Here is a 6,000-nt window from a genome sequence, read left to right as displayed (position 1 = left end):
AGCAGAGACCTTCCTCCTCAATTTCCCCACTTGCTCCACAAGGGGTTAACTAGCTGAGGTCTATGGTCCAGTGGGGGCACTCCAGGGCTCTGTGAAATCTGGTGAGCAGTGACAGAATAACCAGAACCGGGCCTGGGAGACAGGCTCCCAGGAAAGTGGAAGGGGGCCCCTCTCCTACCCCTTCCCAGGAGCCGACTTGGTCCATCAGCCAACATGTCAGCCAGCCAGCCGACAGAAACTGAGCTGCATCCCTCCACCAACCCAGGAGGCTGTTGCCATGGCAACTTCATATTTATCCACTTTAGCTCCTAATTAAGGGGAAAAGCATATAACATATTGGATGTCAAGGAGGCTTTGTGAGCCTCAATTTAGCGGCCGTGCCTGGATGTCAAACTCAAGCGTGATTGCTGTTAATCACCTTCCAAATTACCTAGACAGGTCACAAAGGGAAAGGTCCCCAGCAGTGGGGGCAGCTGGGCCCAGGGGAGATGAGGTTTTGAGGGGGCAGAAAGGGAGATCTGTTTGGCATCATGACCTAGGGGGCTGCTGGGTGAATGCTGGCTCCATGGGTGTCCGATTATAAACCGTCTGGGGACATGGCTAGGTCTGTTCCCACTGACCCTGAGTCAGGGGTCTCCACCCTGGAGACACAAATCAAGGCCCTTGGTCTGAAGAGAGGGACTGACCGATTGATGAACCAAGAAGCATGTAAGGACCATCTGGTGGTCTCTGATGTCAGAAGGAAGATTGACAGATGCCCAGGACGGGTAAGTGCAGGCTGACCTGATGTCCGGATGGATGGATGACTGTCACATGGCAGATGGAAGGGCCGATGGGAATCTGCTTAGGAGGAACTGGCTGGATGGCTGGACTCAGCAGTGCATCTGTGATCTCCCAAGGGAATGTCTGGCCTCTCTACCCCAAGGTTAGGCATGCTCTCAGGCGCTAGTTAGAGCAAGCCCGCTGTGGCACTTCTGTCCATTGGAGCTGTGACCAGAGCCACGTTCTTGGGAGAAACTTCAGCAGGCCCCTGGGGATGTGGGAGGCAGGGAGTAGAGATTAATAGAGCAAGGTTTGGAGTGGGGGCACTGAGGGGAGGATGTCAGCAAAGTGGTTAAGAGCATGAGTTACAGGGTCGGGCAGACCTGGGGTAGAGTCTCAGCTGGGCTACTTACAACTGTGTGATTATGACCAAGTCACTTAACCTCTCTATGCTTTGGTTTTCTCATCTGTCGGGTGAGGAGGCAATTCATACCTTGTAGGGCTTTGCAAGGGTTTAACAAGATGATAAATATAAGGAGCTCAGTGCCTGGCACATGGTAGATTCTCACTAGAGGAAATGGCAACCCACTCCAGTATTCTTGCCTAGAGAATCCCAGGGACAGAGGAGTCTGGTGAGCTGCCGTCTATGGGGTCGCACAGAGTCAGACACGACTGAAGCGACTTAGCAGCAGCAGCAGCAAAAGAGACAGGCCTGGAGAGGAGGGGCAGGAACACGGTGTCCAAGGGCTGGGCCTGGAAGCAGGTGAAGGAGCCCTTCCCTTCCATCCCCTTTTGGTCAAGAAAGGGGCCCTGATGAAGGTGATGAAGGTAGGGGACAGGCTGGGGGCTGAGCAAGGGTGTGGGGACTGTTGGAACCCACTGGGTCTGTGTGGGAGGTTTTTCAGCCACAGAGGAGGCGACAGGTGGGCAACAGGGAAGGAGGCTCTTGTCCTCAAAATCTGGATGTTACCTAAGGGCCAGAAAGGCCCTGAGTGCAGTCTGAACCTGGAGGTCATTAGAACTGCGCAGGATGAGTCTACAAGATCTGCCTGGGCTCCCCCCAGAACTCTTGGCTGAGAATCTCAGAGGTGGAGCCTGGGAAGCTGGTTTTACAACACTCCCAGGAGAATGTGAGGATCAGCCAGGTCTGAGACCTACTGGTTAAAACCAGACGCCACTGTGGGTCAGAGCTGCGAAGAACTGGAATAATAGGTGGACAAGCCCTCCCCCATCACCATCAAGGTTCTGCATAAAAATTGTGTTCAAAAAGAAAACATTCTACAGCTGTTTTGAAAAACATCTATTATGGTAATAATAATAATTACAGCAAACATTTATTGATTGTTTACTGTGAGCCAGGCACTATGGGGAGGACTTCACATGGATTATCTCTTTTAATCTTCTCAACGGCTGTTGAGGTAGGTCATCTCATTCATACAGATGAGGACACTAAGTTTCTGAAAGGCTGTCCAAGGTCACAGAGTTTGTTAGTGGTGGATTCAGGATTCAGTCCTGGGTGGTCTGAATCCATGCCTGGGATACCTTCTTATTCCACAGTTGAAAAACAGGAAGGCCAGAGAGGTGAAGTAACTCTCCCAAGGTCACACAGCAAATTCAAGACAGAGGAGGGATTAGAACCCAGAAGATCTTCTCTTCCTTCAGCTCTCCATCCACACCCTTCAGACACATCTTAGAGAGAAAAGTTAAGGACAGGCTGGCCTGGCGGATGATCTCCGCTTTGTCCCCCTCTCCAGGCAGAGTCCCAGAAATAGCAGGTGGAATGGAAGGGGGTTGGAAGGTTCCTGACTTGAAGGAGGAGACTCTTGGGACATGGTGACCACAGCCAGGGCACCCTTCCTGGCCTGGTAGGAGGAGCTGCCATGGCCTGGTTTCTGCAGATGTGGCTGCAGGCGTCCTGCTGAATGGAAGGCTATTAAGGGAAAATGCTTTGCAAGAAGCTGAGCAGCTGGGAGGGGAGACGGTCAGAGCCCTGAATGGGGGGCTTTGTCCCCTCAGTTAACTGGCCGGCTCTGGCTCCTGGGGTCTGTGTCTGGGGGAGTGGCTAGTGGAGAGACCAAGGGGACTGACTGCCCAGAAGGCTCCGCCCCCTCTCCTGTCCTCCGGTGCTTGGTCCTCTCCCCAGCGCTGTCCCACCTCCAGGCTGGCCTGGTGGTTCAGAACAGGCTTTGGGGACTGATAGCTGGGCCATGTTCATTTTACTGAAATCTTTGTGCCTCAGTTTCCTTGTTCATAAAATGGAACTAGTAAGAGTATCTTGTAATGTTAGGAAAATTGAGCAAGAAAATGGGGTGAACATTTTGGTCACGCTGGCTCTTGCAGATCTCTCTGCAAGAGAGTCCCTCCTCCTGATTTCTGTCCATCCCAGGCCCTCCCAGGTGTGGGACACCTCTCGTGGGTCCCACCTGACCTTCTCCCCTACCCACCAACCAGGCAGGGGCTCTGGAAGAGCTCCTGGTGGAAAAGAGGCCGTGTGCAGAGAGAAGGGAAAGCGTTAAGCCTTGTCCAGTCTCCAGAGGAAAAGCTTTGAAGACACAATGCAAACTCCAGCCTGTGTGATGAGCCATTATTGCCGACAGCTCTGTTTCCACCCTGGACACTCTTGAAGCCCTAAATCTGCCTTTTCTCTCGCACCCAGGCCTTTGCTGGGGCTGTTTGCTCTGCTCGGAACTCTCTCTCTCCCCTTTCCCTGGCTGCCTCTTATCTGGTCCTCCCCATCGTAACTTAGACCATCTCTCCTCCCTTCCCTTAGGCCAGGGTCCTCCTGTGTGCCCCCATGCTTGTACTGACAAGCCCCTGCCCCTCTCGACTACAAACTCTGTGAGGTTAATGACCTCGACATGTTCACTTATCTACCAAACCGCAGCACAAGGCCTGCCCAGGATAGTGAAGTGAAGTCGCCCAGTCCTGTCCGACTCTTTGCGACCCCATGGACTGTAGCCTACCAGGCTCCTCTCTCCATGGGATTTTCCAGGCAATAGTCCTGGAGTGGATTGCCATTTCCTTCTCCAGGGGATCTTCCCAACCCAGGGATTGAACCCAGGTCTCCCGCATTGTAGACAGATGCTTTACCATCTGAGCCTCCAGGGAAGCCACCCAGGATAGTCAATCTACAAATATTTGTTAGATGAAGGTGTAAATAAGTGAATGAATGAGTAACTTGATTCCCTGGCCCAGGCTTGGGGAGGGGGAATGGAGAATGTTTGATGAGACGAAGAGAAAGGGGAGTGGGTGCTTCAGACAGGACTGTAAACAGTATCGAACATTCTCTACCCAGGAGAAGGACTCAAGCCATTCTCCTCTCTTGGCACTTGGTCCTGAAGTTAGGCCACCAATGTCTGTAGCCGTATCATCAACAGAGCAGAGCCATATCATCAGTGTTTATTGAGGACCTACTATGTGTCAGCTATTCTTGACACTTCACACACACACACACACACACGCACACTTTTTGTTTGTTGCCTCACTGAATTTTTAAAGCAGCTCTATGAGACAGGTCCCATAAGTATCTGTATTTTACAAAATAGAAAACTGAGGTTCAGAGAAGTGAAGACAGCCTGTCCGAGGTCACAGAGCTAGCAAATGGTGGAGCTGAAAGTGTGGTCAATTCCCAGGCACATCTGTTTGTTCCTAGAGCTGGAGTTCTTAACCACTGGGCTATCTTGTCTCTCTGGAGGATGGAGTGGAAGTCATCATCCCACCTCCCAGGAAGTGGAAGTTGCTGGGAAACAAAGCTGGAGAAAGTTCAGATCAAATATTTAGTTCATGTTTGGTGAGCAACTGCGGTACATCGGCCCGGCAGGAAGTGCAGAGTTGGCGGCCAGCCTGGCCACCAGCTCCCCATCTGAGCAGACAGACAGACAGACCCCAGGAAGAGGGGCGGGCGATGACAGCGGGCTGGGGGGTGCCAGCCCATGCGGTGATGATGGCTGGCATTTGTCACCGGGTGGCTCGAGGGTGGACGGTTGTGGGCCCTGGGAACAGGGCACGGGTACATGGAGTTGTTCTTAGAGGGGCTGTTTGGAAGGCTTTGCACATTGAAGGCTTAATCACTCAGCTTTTGCCAAGCTCAGACTGTGGCTCCTTGGCACTCAAGCCACTAAGAGGGATGTCTTTTCTGCCCATCCCCAGAGAGGAAGTTTTCCTGCTTCTTAAGGCTCAGCCAAACATCTAACTTGCTCATTCTCTCCCAGTGGCTGCAGGAGTCCAAGCTTTCAGAGTGCCCTTCTCTCGTGACAGATGTGGGATGGAAATGCCATCCTTTTAGCAGAGTGCAGAGCCCCTCAGTCTGTTGGAGGCCCTGGGGGCTGCCCTCCCTGATTGTGCAGCTGGCTGGAAGCAGGCGACCCATTAGGCTCAGTCTTCGGCTGTGTAGAAATTACCCAGTGAGGTGTGAGGAGTGGCAGTGGTGGGGCTGCTCTGCAGAGTGCCAACCTCGCCATTCCTCCAGAGAAGCATGGCTCCTCAGCTAGGGCTCCTCATCCCTGCTTAAGTCCTGGTGTCATCCGGTTGCTCAGGAGGGGCCCAGACTCTTGCACTCAGAGCTGGGACTTCGAGCTTTCTGAGAGGAGTGGCACTGCCCCAGAGTCCCTATAGCTGGGGGGCTCAGCTCTAGGCAGCAGCCCTCTAACCCACATTCAGCCTCACCCAGGTACCATGGGACCAGGCCAGGGGCCAGGCATAATGCCAGCAAGAGGGATTGGCATCGGCTGCAGTTAGGAAGTCATCTTGAACTGGAGAAAGGGTCAGGGCAGGTAAGACACAAGGACTGGACAGGAAGCTGTGGGTGGACTCCCATCTGAAATGGGTATTAGAGGAAGGATACAACTGGGGGGCAGGCGTGGAGTTAAGGCAGGTTGATATGACAGGTTGGGGTTGGAGTTGGAAATGGGTTGAGGATTATTATTGCTATTCAGGTAAGAACTGGGAGTGGACTTTGGCTTGATTTTGGTATTGGGGTGGGATCGGGAATGAAGTTATAGTTGGGGTGAGCTGAGGTTGGAGATAGGTGAGGTTGTGGCTGAAGTGCAGTTTTGACATTGGTGTGAGTCAGAACTGGGGTTAGAGTAAAAGGACATTTGGCTCGGAACTAGACCTGGAAGTGACTGGGAAAGGGTGGGAAGCGAGTTGACTCTTCACCTGCCTGAGTGTGCACTTTCTGAGAAGGTGGAAAACCCAAAGTGGGCCACTGGGACTGTCTCAAAAGATGGTGGTTTAGTC

This window comes from Bubalus bubalis, chromosome 9 (assembly GCF_019923935.1).
Source record: "Bubalus bubalis isolate 160015118507 breed Murrah chromosome 9, NDDB_SH_1, whole genome shotgun sequence".
Taxonomy (NCBI): Eukaryota; Metazoa; Chordata; class Mammalia; order Artiodactyla; family Bovidae; genus Bubalus; species Bubalus bubalis.
This window is presented reverse-complemented; position numbering follows the sequence as displayed.